The 13,338-nt window shown below is 36.0% G+C and overlaps 1 protein-coding gene across 2 annotated transcripts in view; it reads right to left on the bottom strand.

The window, feature by feature from the left end:
- Positions 1–13,338, bottom strand: part of GLG1 (golgi glycoprotein 1) — a 154,086-nt gene that overhangs the window by 131,444 nt on the left and 9,304 nt on the right. The gene's annotated exons all lie outside the window — the stretch shown is intronic.

Consider the following 13,338-nt stretch of genomic DNA (forward strand, 5'->3'; position numbering starts at 1 on the left):
CTTTAGCATATATAGTCAAATGACTTTCAACAAGGGTACCAAGACCATTCAATGGGGAAAGGACAGTCTTTTCAACAAATGGTGTTGGAAAAATTTAACATCCTCATGCAAAATACTGAAGTTGGATCCTTACCCTACAGCATGTACAGAATTAACTCAAAATGGATGAGACCTAAATGTAAGAGCTAAAACTATAAAATTCTTAATAGAAAGCATAGGGGGAAACCTTCATGACATGGAATTTGGCAATGATTTCGTCTATATGATGGCAAAAGCACAAATAAAAGAAAAAATAGATAAACTGGACTACATCAAAATAAAAAACTTCTGTGCATCAAAGGACACAATAGACAGAGTCAAAAGGCAACCCATGGGATAGGAGAAAATATCTGCAAATGATTTATCTGATAAGAGTTTAATATCGAGAATACATAAAGAACTCCTACAACTCAACAACAACAAGAAGTAACCTGACTAAAAACTAGGCAAAGAACTTGCATAGACATTCCTCCAAAGAAGGCATACAAATGGCCAATAAGCACATGAAGATGCTCAAATCAGTAATAATCAGGGAAATGTAAATCAAAACCACAATGAGATATCACTTCACATCCATTAGAATATTATTTAAAAAATAAAAAAATAGGGAATTCCCTGGCAGTCCAGTTGGTAGGACTCAGTGCTTTCACTGCCACGGCCCAGGTTCAATCCCTGGTCGGAGAACTAAGATCCCGCAAGCCACGCGGCATGGCCAAAAATAAATTAATTAATTAATTTAATTAAAATTTTAAAAACTTAAAAATAACAAGTGTTGGAGAGGATGTGAAGAAATTGGAACTTTGTGCACTGCTGGTGGGAATGTAAAATGGTGCAACCACTGCAGAAAACAGTATGGTCATACATTCAAAAAATTAAAAACAATTATGATATGATCCAGCAATTCTACTGATACTTCTAAGTATATGTATATCCAAAAGAATTGAAAGCAGGGTCTCAGATATTTGTATACCCATGTTCATAGCAGCATTATTCACAATAGCCAAAAGGTGGAAGCAACCCAAGTTGCTTGATGGCTGAATGGATAAATAAAATGTAGTCTACACATACAATAGAATATTATTCAGCTTTAAAAAGGAAGGACGTTCTGACACATGCTACAACATGGATGAAACTTGAAGACACTAAGTGAAATAAGGCAGACACAAAAGGACAAATATTGTACAATTCCACTATTATATGAGGTACTAGAGTAGTCAAATTCAGAGACAGAAAACAGAATGGTGATTGCCAGGGGCTAGGGAGAGGGAGGATGGGTAGTTATTGTTTAATGGGTATGGTTTCAGTTGGGATGATGAAAAGTTCTGGAGATGGATGGTGGTGATGGTTTCACAACAATGTGAATATACTTAATTCATTTTTAACTGTAGACCTAAAAAATGTTTAATAATGGTAAATTCTATGTTACATATATTTTACCACAATAAAAAAAAACAAATGACACAGTTTTGGGTTCTTTTTGAACTTGTATGTTGCTGGTACGATAATAAAACAAGCAGTTGGGTAGATGCCAAGTTTGAAAACAAACTATACATGGGACTTCCCTGGTGGTCCAGTGGGTAAGACTCTGTGCTTCCAATGCAGGGGGCCCGGGTTTGATCCCTGGTCAGGGAACTAGCTCCCACATGCATGCCACAACTAAGAGTCTGCATGCCGCAACTAAAAGATCCCACAACTAAGACCCGGCACAGCCAAAATAAATAAATATTTTTTTAAAAAAAGAAAAGAAAACAAACTATACAAAAACCAGACACTCCTTGTTTGCATTAGTGGCAGAGAAACTTAAAATAATTTAAGTTTCTAATTACTCATAGCCAATAAAAAGTTACTTTCTTTTTTCATTCAGGATTTATTGAGCATATAAGAGGCACTCAGCTAGGAAGGTGGAATACAACAGTTGTGTTGCTGTGAGCATGCACATACACCCAGAGCCTAAGAGGCCAGGTGCTACTAGTCAGACACAAAATCAGGTGACACACACTGTTAAAGTTTAGGCATTATACGACGTATTGAAAAACTTCTAGCTGGATAGAGAAAGTTCACTCTTGCAGTCCTGACGTTTTGCATTCCTAAAGCTGTAATTCTTCTTTACGGAAGCTACTATGGTGCTTTTCCCAACTGTTCTGCATCTATTCCGGAATGGCATTTAAACCATTTTTTTGGTCTACTTTCCTATAGGCAACCAGGCTTACTAAATATTATTTGTGGGGCACAAAGTCCCAAGTGTTTGGCTCCACCCCAAAACTACCTTTCAATACTAAACAACATGGTGACAATTTAGTAAATGACTACACAATTATTTTGAACAATAGGGATAAACATCTCTATTTACTTTCACTGAAATTTAACTTAAGAATGGAAAAAAAAAAAAGAATGAAACAGTTCTGAGGAAGGAAAAAAAGAAGAAAAGCAGAATAATCTTTAGTCTGTGGGTTGTAAGTTAAACCTAAGACAGCAACTCTCTTGGGAACTGGTAAGGTCTGTGAAATTCAAAAGGGCTATAGTCTTTCAGTTCTCCCAAAAAATTACAAATCATGTTTTCTGACACCAAACTGATTTGAATCTCCTGCTCCTTTCTTTCTTTATGAGCATTTATATTTACCTTCTTACTCACCAGCATCTCCTATCTTTTACCTTCTACTTGTTCCTTTCTCTCTGCCTTTAAACTAAAATGAATTTCCTTAATCTTGAAAAATCTTTATTTAACTGAGACGGTCTCCCTTCCAGATATTCTCACCTCTTGTCACTATCACACTTCTGAAATAGACTAATATAGTTTCAAATAGTCCAAATCTGGGTTCTACAGAATCTGTTCTATCTCTGTTTTACAAAAACCCACACCCTTTTCTCAGTCATTAACCTTAACTGTGTTACTTACCCTAGTGATTACTACTACCTCCTTTCAAATGTCCCTTTCCTTGGTTCCCACAACTAAAATTTTCCTCCTTGGCCTCCACAATTAAACACTCTTTTAAATCTTCTTTTAACTCTCAACCATTCCTTCTGTTCCCTGTAATTCGCTCAACAAGCTTCTTTCCAACCTTCAATTGTGAGCATTCCCCAGGGCTCAGTCCTTGGAATCATACTCTTCTATTTATACATTCTTTAAGAGGGCTCAACCATTTTCATACCTCCAACTACAGCCTTTTAAGCTGAATGACTAAAATTTAGATTCAGTTCAAGATCTAGTTCCAAATTTACACCCTCTTACTGGAAATTGCTTGACATGCCTGGCTGTCACTTCAAATTCAACACAAGCTAAGAATTATATATTTTTGGAGGGAGCCTAACAGTTAAACTTTAACCTCTCTTCACTTGGTTAAATTCTACTGTTCCTTCAGCTCAGCCAACGTCTTCTCAGGAAAATATTTCCTGACTCTCTGATTAGCCAAATGTCCACATAGATCTCTTTCAAAGCATTTACTGTAGCTATAATTTTCCATTTATTTTGCGATTCTTTAATGGCTGTCTCCTCCACCAGACGGTAAGCCCCACGAGAACAAGGATCATGCCTTTTAGGAGTAGGAGATGAGTGGTATGATAATCCCCATATTCCCAACACCTACCATTAACTTTCAGACATGTAGTAAATAACAGTTACCCAAAATCTGGCAAATGAATGAACAAAAGCACTCAGTTTTTCCTAAGTAATGAGTATCCCTTCAATCCCATTGCCATCTCCATTGCTACAAGTCCACTGTGGTCCACAGTTTAATTACAAAAGCACCTTATTCAGTGAGTTCCTTCAGATCTTCCTTACTTCAATCCACACTGACACAAAAATAATTTCCCATGCCATTCTCCTACCCAGTAATATTCAGTGACTTCCTATTTCCCTCAAAAACAAATCTAAGCTAATGCAGACATTTCACTAAAGAGCTCAATTTGCCAAGGACAACTAATGTCAGCTGCTCAGGGCAGTTCTCCCATTGGCCATGGCACTGAAAAACAATGACTCATTCTTCTCTTTGACTCTCCTTTATTTTAAGTTCCTTGCAGACCTCCACCAGCATTATTACCTTGAAAATGTTACTATTAATTGCATCACAAAGGCCTAACATTAAGTAACCAAGTTTTGTTGGCAAAACATTTACAAACTATCTCTTAGGGTGTTCCTCACAAGGTATGATTAATATTATTATTTATAACACTGTTATCAAGTAGAGTTTCAGACAGCTTCATTTTATAAATTTGTCCTTAAACTCCAATGCTCACAGATTCAAAATTCTAAATAAAATTATGGCAAATTAATTTAGCTATCTAAAATAACAGATGAACTCTGGTTCAACATTAGGAAAAAATCTGTTAAAAAAATATAGCCCATTAAGAAACTTCAAGTTTCTTTTTCAAGGGATAGTTTGTGTACAAAATAAAATTTACAAAATATATACCTAAAAATAAGAAAAATTTCAACTATAATGTGTTATCATGCTATGATACTAAAATCTTTATGAAATATAATCGTATGTAATACAATCAAGTGGCTTAGTTTCTCTTCTTATTTAAGTCCAATCATTTAAACTGGGTTTTCTAAAGGTAAGTATAAGACAGATTATTCACATCATTTATAGTTAAGAGCCACATAGAACAAAATATTAACAAGCTTTCAAAAGATTCTTTATTTTCAAAACACATATAACACTTCTAAGTGATTTAATCCCATGTCTGCAGAGTTTTATGCATGCTTCAATACAAAGAACTTCCTGAACTGAAAAACTGCATTATTAAAGTTAGAGTACCTCTGAATTAGAAAAAGCACAGACAGAACAAGATGGTGGACGACAGAGACAAGGAAGGCACAGAGAGATCAGAACAATTATCAGGTCATTAGGATGCTGCCCTAGTGAAGGAGAGCTACATGATCTGATTGCAGAGGTAGAGGAAGAAGAACCCACTGGATACAGTGAATTTGAAAAATTTCTTCCTGATGACTTAAGTACTACTGGAAAGAAGATACAGACCAATTCCGGAAGATCTCCTTCTTCAAGCTTTTGAAGTATTAGATCCAGCTAAACACGGGTTTCTTTCTAAGGGAGAACTGATTAACTATATGACTGAAGAAGGTCAGCCTTTTTCTCAGGAGGAAATGGAAGAAATGTTGTCTGCTGCAATTGATCCAGAATCAAATTCAATTCATTACAAGGACTATATAACAATGATGGTGACAGATGAAAATTAAACACTCTAAAGACTTCATTTCTTTCTTTCTTTTTTTTTTTTTTTTTTTTTTTTAATATTTATCTATTTATTGTTGGCTGCACCAGGTCTTAGTTGCAGCATGCGGGATCTAGTTTCCCAACCAGGGATCGAACTCAGGACCCCTGCACTGGGAGCACAGAGTCTTACCCACTGGACCACCAGGGAAGTCCCTCTAAAGACTTCATTTCTAATTGAAAAGATAATGTTAAGAATTGCTTGTCCTTATACATATTCCTGTAAGCACAGCTTTAGTCACATCCAAGTTTTGGTATGTAATATTTTTATTATCATTCAGTTCAAATTATTTTCTAACTCCAATTGTGATTTGTTTTTTGGGGGGTTACTTAGAAGTAGTGTATTTCATAACTTCTGGTTACTTTTTTGTTACTGATTTGTAGCTTAACTACAAGTCAATAAACACACTTTGTATAATATTAAAACCTTGAAATTTGTTAAAATTTGCCTTATAGCACAATATGGTCAGTTTTAAAAATGTTCCAAGTGTGCTTGAAAATAATTTGTAATTTAAAGTTTTGGAGTATAGTGACTATATATCTGCTTGTTGAATCAAATTTGCTGCTCACGTTATTTAAGTTTTTCATATCCTTGCTAATTTTTTTTGGTGGGTGTCTCCTGGTTCTGAAAGCGGTATCCTCTATCAGTGAATGACAGCAGTATGTTAAATCTCCTAATATGATAGTGAATTTCTCTATTTTTTCCTTGTAGCTCTGTTGCTCTATATAAGTTGAAGTTAAGTGCATACAAATTTAAAACTTCCTGGTAAATTGGACTTGTTGATATGAAGTGCCCTTGTTTATTTCTAGTAATGCTTTTGCTTTCAAGTCTACTGCATCTGTTATTATATAATTTCCTTTTGGTTTATATTTGCACAGTATATCTTTTCCAATTCTTTTACTTTCAACCTTTTTGTACCATTACGTTTTATTTTTTTAATAAATTTTCAAAAATTAAAAAAAAAGAAAAACAATCTTTTAACCTTATATTTATATAGGAATATATTAACAGAAGTGTTCCAAAATTGTATGAAATTCCTGAAATTCAAAGATGCCCTGATATAATGTTATCAGTCCTAATTTAACAATTTATGTCACAGAAATAAACAGATCTGTGTGTTAATCCCATTATAATGATCTCTCATTAGGTCTTTAATAATAAACATTTTCAGGAGGGAGGGACAAATTGGGAGATTGGGATTCACATATACACATTACTATACAGAAAATAGATAACTAATAAGAACCTGCTGTATAGCACAGGGAACTCTACTCAATACTCTGTAATGGCCTATATAGGAAAAGAATCTAAAAAAAAAAAAAAAAAAAAGGTGGATATATGTATATATGTAACTGATTCACTTTGCTGTACACCTGAAATGAACCCATTCTGTAAATCAAGTATACTCCAATAAAAATTAAAAAAAAAAAGAACTGCTTGTCCTTAATTTCACACTCTATAATTCCTACATATGCTAATTAATGCCTTGTGACAACAATTTCAAGATACTTTGTTTTTTAAAGGTGATCATAACAATTTAAAACAAATTTATTTAGTATGTCTAGCCTTATGGAGTGACAAATTGCTAATTATTTTTAAACTATTCTTAAAATATTTAAAAAAAAAAAAAAAGAAAAGAAAAAGCATGGGGCTTCCTTGGCGGCGCAGTGGTTAAGAGTCTGCCTGCCAACACAGGGGACATGGGTTCGAGCCCTGGTCCGGGAGGATCCTGCATGCCGCGGAGCAACTGGGCCCGTGCGCCACAACTACTGAACCTGCGCTCTGGGGCCTGCAAGCCACAACTACTGAAGCCCGTGCACCCTAGAGCCCATGCTCCACAACAAGGGAAGCCACCACAATGAGAAGCCCGCGCACTGCAACAAAGAGTGGCCCCCACTCGCCACAACTAGAGAAAGCCCGCGTGCAGCGACAGACCCAACACAGCCAAAAAAAAAAAAAAAAAAAAACTTAAATGCCCTCCTGGCAAAAAGCAGTCATTACAAATACCAACAACATTTTAACATATAGTCAATCATATTAAATTGACCCTTAGAAAGCTCCAGCTGACGGCCATCTTCTGAATCCAGGAAATATAGGCACTGTACAGCAAGAATAAACCTATGTCCAGACTTTAGCATGCCAATGGAAGTGATTTATCATCACAAAAGACTGATCTCTAAATCATCCAATGGAGAACAAAAATAATGGAATTTTTAAAAAAGTACACTAAACATACACGTCAAAAGGCTGACAACATCCTATACAGGTTATTATTATAACTAAATTATTAAACAACTATTTTGGATGACGGAGGATACTAGCTCAGAGGAACAAATACTCTGCGTTTTTGCTACACTCTACTTGCTACGTTCTAATTGATCTAAAAAATGAATCTATTATTATCTCAATGTAATCTATATATCACCATTGCATGGCGTCGTTAAACTCAGCAAAAGTTCCAACATATATCAGTTTGAAATGCCATGCCATGTTGCAGGGTCAGCCATTCAGGATACAGCTCAATTTCCCAAGCTTGGTATATCCTGAATCATCTGGAATTCCTTTTAGGTTACATAAACTTATAATAATGGAAAGGCCAGATCTAGAAAAAGATGACCGTGAAAATAACATCTTCAGAAACTGAGGAAAAAAGCAAAGTCTAAGGATTTTGGCTCATCATAGCAGAATGAGCAGACCTGCTTCAGAAAAAGACACTGGTTTTCCCAACCACCTTGAGGAGGAAAAAAAAAAGACTAACACAAAATAAATGCAGTTGTTTTTAACTAAGATACAATTTCTCTTTTCTTTCTTTTTTTTAAAGTTCTGGCAGTAGGAGAGTGTTTTGTTTTTATTAAGCACAAGAAAAGCTATGAACTAAAACTGACTTGGAATACAATTTTTTCATATAGCTTACAGTAAATGTTTAAAACATATTTATGTGATAAAGCAAGTAGAGCAAAATGTTAATGGTAAAATTTTAGTGGTCGGGTATATGGGTGATCAATGCATGATTTTTTAAAACTGTTCTGTATTTTTGAAATTTTCTATAATACGAACTTAAAAAAGAAAAAGAAAAAGCAGCAGGCAGGGTTTCTAATCTCTTGCCTGCCTGAAAGCGGAAGACTCTAAAGCCCTAAGAAATAGAACCACAAGTTGGGAGGAACCAGGGTCTCCCGATCACCAGATGGCTGATAGTCTTCCACAACTTCTCTTGTGCTAAGCCACTGGTAGTTTTGGGTTTGGTATGGCAGTTAGTTTTGCCCTAAATAATACATTAAGGAAATCTTTTATCTTCTAAGTTGGTGAAAGGCTTGGCTCAACCCAGTTACAAACAAGCTGACCTTGGCACAAAATGAAATTATACCTGTGGAACTCTCATACTAAGATAGTTTAGTCAACATGAGCAAGGGGAAAACAAAGTCTTTATCTTAATTTTAAAAAAAAGGTTAAACGGGTAACACATACATACAGCTCAAATATTTTTTTAAAAAATCAAAAATATAGGGAATTCCCTGGTGGTCAGTGGTTAGGACTCGGCACTTCCACTGCCGTAGGCCTGGGTTCAATCCCTGGCTGGGGAACTACGATCCCACAAGCCACACGGTGCAGCCAAAAAGAAAAAAAATCAAAAATATAAAGAATAGAGTGGGAAGTTTCCCACCCATTTTTTTTTTTTTTAAAGACACTAATTGTACTTGAACATTTGTTACTTTTTTTTTTTTTAATTTATTTATTTATTTATTTTTGGCTGTGTTGGGTCTTCGTTTCTGTGCGAGGGCTTCCTCCAGTTGCGGCGAGCGGGGGCCACTCTTCATTGCGGTGCGCGGGCCTCTCACTATCGCGGCCTCTCTTGCTGCGGAGCACAGGCTCCAGACGCGCATGCTCAGTAATCGTGGCTCACGGGCCCAGTTGCTCCGCGGCATGTGGGATCTTTCCAGACCAGGGCTCGAACCCGTGTCCCCTGCATTGGCAGGCAGATTCTCAACCACTGCGCCACCAGGGAAGCCCCATTTTTATCCTCCATTAGCCCTAATTTCTTCTGTACCCTTCTGGAGCATTCTAATGCAAATACAAGCAAATATTAATAAATATTATTATTCTTATTTTTCCCCTTTGATTGTAAAAAAGGTAGTATACTATACAAAGCGGTAACTTTACTTTCTTAATTTAGTCACAGATCTTGGAGCTCTTTCCATACCTGACATAAAGAGTTTCTTTTCCACAGTAATACAATAGTTCATTGTATTGATGCACAAATTTATTTAATCACTTCTTTATTGAAGAGTGTTAGGTTGCTTCCAATTGTTTGCTATTACCAAAAAAAAAAAAAAAAACTTCAATTAAATACCTTCTACACACTGATCATACTGTTATGTATAAATTTTCATAAGTAGGATTGTTAGCTCAAAAGATAGATATATACATTTGCAATTTTAATAAGTAATTCTCAATCTCCTTTTCTAACAAATTCTTCTATTCATTTCCATTTGATAGGTCAGAAGTTAAACTTCAAGGGATGGTGATTTCTACTGCTCTCAAAGGATTAATTACCAGAGAAATTGCCCCCATAGTAATTAACAACTAGACAAAATATGTGAAATAATAATTTTCAGTCACTGGACAACAGGCAGCATAAGCCCATGATCCCTGAGAGAAGTGAAACAATGTGAGCCTGACGATCACCCCATCTTACTGCCAGGAGGCGGTTTCTAGGCTGCAGCACAGAGAGGAGGAACCCAAACAGCCTCTAGTGTACTTGCTGAGTAGAGGAGAGAAATCAAAGTTCAGGGGATCCAAGGCGGCCAGAATTTGCAAGACAGAGAGAGTAATGGAAAGGAGAGCTGTACAAAGATCCCAGGAGATCTTCAGAGGGATCGCCCTGAGTCAAGTCCTATCCTATGTGTGTGCAGTGGGAAACGAAACACTGAAAAGCAAATACGCCAAATAATTCTTGAAGCTCACAAGGCAGGGAGTAGTTCATTCCCACCAACCAGAAAGGAGAGACCTCACGTCCCAGAAGAGTCACATCTCAGCAGTAGAATTAAATTAGGCATAGACTAGAGGCTGCTCTGGACTTGCCCTAACAAAGTTTAAAAGCAAGTCTCAAAAGGATCAAACTGATCTCCATATAACCTGTGTGCCAGACAAAATCTAACACTCTTTAAGGGAATTCAACCAAATTCAGCAAAGATGTAAAATGCACAATGACCAACACCCAATAAAAAAAATCACCACACATGCAAAGAAGTAGGAATGTGACCACCAGAAGAAAAATTAATCAGTGGAAAAAGACCAAGAAATGACAGATGATGGAATTAGCAGATGAGGACCTTTTTAAAACAGCTATTACAAATGCATTCAAGGTTGTAAAGGAAAATATGAACATAACGAAGAGAGAAATGGAATATATATGTAAGATCCAAATCAAACTTGTACAGATGAAAAATAGAGTATCTAAAATAAAAGATATACTGGACAGATGGCACTAACAGCACACTGGAAACCACAGAAGAAAAGATCTATGAACCTAAAAATACAGCAATAGTAATAATCCAAAATGAAACAGAGGGGAAAAAAAAAACCCAACCCCACTGCTGGTGGGGAGAGGAGGGTGAAGAAAAGAGCCTCATGATTGTGAGACAATAGCAAGCAATTTAACCTGTGTAAGATTAGCGCCCAGGAGAGAACAGAAAAATTATTTTAAGAAATAGGGGCACACAGTATGTGTTCAAATATTTGTTGGCAGACTTAAATAAAAATGAGCTATAAAGAAACATTTAAAAATATGAAAATATATCATTTATGTAAATGTGAAAATTATCAGAGAAGCAATGTGGTAACACGGAAAAACAGAGGCTTTAAATTTAAAAAGGCTTGAGTTGGCGTCTAAGCTCTGTTTCTTAATACTTACAAGACTTGGCCAAATCACAATCCATCTGATTCTTGTGGTTTTTCTGTCTGTAAAATACGGCTGATATCTGTCCTATCTACCACATACCACTATCAAGAACTGCAAATGAGATTAAAAGGGTTCCATAAACTAAATGTTAGCTAGCAACTTAACTCAGAGTAACTAAATATTTAGGGAGAAGTTGTTAGGTCAATACTCAATTTTTAAAAAGCAAGTATATTTGGTGAGTTCTTCTCCGACATTTATACCTGGTTCCACATTTCCCCTATTGTAAGAGAGGTAAGAAAAGTTTTTCAGAATACATTATTTTTTAAGAAACAAAACTCTCATGTCACCTTTTTTTACGCCAAATAATCATCTTGCTTATTAATTAACCCCTACAATGAGTGCTCAGTAAATATTTCACAAATGAATGAGTAAAAGTATGAAACAATCTACACTGGTTCTCTTATTTTGGTCCTAGGGGCAGATAAACCAAATGAGAAGCTGGGAAAAAAATTTCAGGAAGACTCCCACAGTGAAAGCCCTACACTAAAATGACTAAATTTCTCCTGTCTCTAGAGTTTAAGATGATACAAAAGGAAACAATGATATTGCTACAGAAGCATATACTGCTTACTCAAAATCTGAGCAAGATGAACAACAGATTGAACCATATGAAACTGCTTTTTATAAATCAAATATGATCAAATATCAGTAATTCTTATGGTTCAGTCTGCTAGTAAAAACAAGCCAGAAAACAATGCTTAAAGGAGAACTGGTAGGGGGTAGGGGCAGTGGGCTGTGCAAAGGGAAAGGGAAAGAGCAACAGTCTGGGGCAGAAACTTCTCAAATCACTGAATATAAAATCTCTGCCAACAAAACATTTACATAAAAACCCAACAGCTGTAACTGGCACTCTCTGGAAGCCAACACCATTAAACGACTTGGGGGAAAGGTAGCGAACAGCAGGATGTCATGTAGGGAGCGAGTGGGAAGCAGAGCTGGAGAATGGAGAAGCAGCCTGAGACCCTGGGCTAAAGAATGTGAATTTGTTTCCAAAAGAGGAAGGGAACCATACCAATCTCTGCTGACTTCCGCTTTCACTGCTCTAATTTCTCCTGTTTCAGATGATACTTTCAAGTTGAAAATCAATATACAATCGTATAAATTCTTGAAACTTCTTATAATGATTTAAAAAAAGAAAACCAACAACTCTACACACTAAAAGCTTTTATCTATACACATGTCAGTCAGGTTCTAATCTAGCAAATCAGAGTCTGAATAAAAGATTGTAGATTTTTTTTTTTTTTTTTTTTTGCCACACCAGGTGGCATGTGGGATCTTAGTTCCACGACCAGGGATTGAACCCGTGCCCCCTGCATTGGGAGTGCGGAGTCTTAACCACTGGACCCCAGGGAAGTCCCGAGATTGTGGAATTTTATCTATTTCAAAACTATTCAAAACTAACTCTACTACCTAATTACCTCAGAAAGAAGGCTTACATACTGAGAATATTTTGTGCTGTCCTTAATGTATGATTAATTTATGTATTTATACTTTAATATAGACTGTTTCATAGGCCAGAAAATGTTCCCACCTTAGCAACACAGAAGTCCTTACATATTACTTTCCCTCTGAAAAGTTGCCAACTTTACGAAAATTTAAGTGATTTTTATATTTATCTGGTTTTACAAAGGGCAAAAAGATAGCAATCAATGCCTTCTGTTTCTCAGCTGATAAAACAGCTGCTTAGTCATTCCATTCTACAGAGGGAGGATGTTTTAAGCAACAGTCTTCAGAAATAGAAGAACTAATTTTTGTCCTCTTATATCAAAAGAACAGAGATTTCCTTTGTTTGATAGGCAGTATATTCCAAATTTAGGCATCATTTAGGCCAAGAGAATGAAAGAACATTTGGTAGAACTGAATTCCTTTACCCAGAGAATTCACTCCTTTGCACTCCACAACCTCAAAGTGTACACATTTTAAATACCTCGTAAAGACTCTATGAAAAGTTTTTGACCTTACTACTCTTCAAGTAAGTTCAACTACAGTTTTCTTGAAGAAGCCTTGGAAGGATTATAATAAAAGGTGTGGCACATTACAATTTACTTCAGATTTCTCTTAAGACAGTGAACATAAAGCCATATCTTGAAGGACGCCATCTGCAACAA

Source organism: Balaenoptera physalus (genome assembly GCF_965194825.1).
Source record: "Balaenoptera physalus genome assembly, chromosome: 19".
Taxonomy (NCBI): domain Eukaryota; kingdom Metazoa; phylum Chordata; class Mammalia; order Artiodactyla; family Balaenopteridae; genus Balaenoptera; species Balaenoptera physalus.